Source organism: Microtus ochrogaster, linkage group LG7_11, assembly GCF_000317375.1.
Source record: "Microtus ochrogaster isolate Prairie Vole_2 linkage group LG7_11, MicOch1.0, whole genome shotgun sequence".
Taxonomy (NCBI): Eukaryota; Metazoa; Chordata; class Mammalia; order Rodentia; family Cricetidae; genus Microtus; species Microtus ochrogaster.
This window is the reverse complement of record NC_022032.1, coordinates 9,666,827-9,667,623: the sequence shown is the minus strand read 5'-3', so window position 1 is coordinate 9,667,623 and position 797 is coordinate 9,666,827.

The window sequence follows — 797 nt, the reverse complement described above, 5'->3', positions numbered from 1 at the left end:
TTTGGAAGAGCAGGCAATGCTCTTAACCGCTGGGCCCAAGAACATTTAGAATGACTCTCTCTCTCTCTCTCTCTCTCTCTCTCTGTGTGTGTGTGTGTGTGTGTGTGTGTGTGTGTGTGTGTGTGTTGTGTGTGTGAGAGAGAATTTATTGTATGACTTGCAGACTGTAGTCCAACACTGGCTAGTTGTAAATGGAAAGTCCAAGAATCTAGTAGAGGCTCCGTCTCACGAAGCTGGGCATCTCAGCTGGTCTTCTGTGTATGTGGGAATCGTGAAGAAGTAGGCTTCAATGCAGCGAAGGAAGAGATGGTTTGCTGACAAGGCTAGGGCAAGCAGGTGCACAGTCCCTTCCTTCTATTGTCCTTCTATAAGCTTCCAGCCGGAGGTGTGGCCCAGATTAAAGGTGTGTCTTCCTGCCTCAAGATCTGAATCACAGGTGTGCCCTCCAGATCTGGATTATAGCTAATTCCAGATGTCATCAGGGTGACAACCAAGAGTAGCCACCTAGATATCTTCTTGCCACTCTAGAGATTTGTCACTACTCCAAACTAAAGCAGCTAGACTGGAGCCCTTTTTATGTCAGCTAACCTCTCTGCCTCACTGACTCTCAAAAAACCTGAAAGAAACTTCAGATCAGGCTTAACATCCTTCAGGACCAGCCGTGTTTTTTGGCTGCTGTGGTGTTGTGGGATATTTGTACACTGTGTGAAGATGTACTGCTTTGATTGATATAATAAAAAGCTGGATGACCAATGTGTAGGCAGGAGAGGATAGGCAGGATTTCCAGGGAGAGAAAG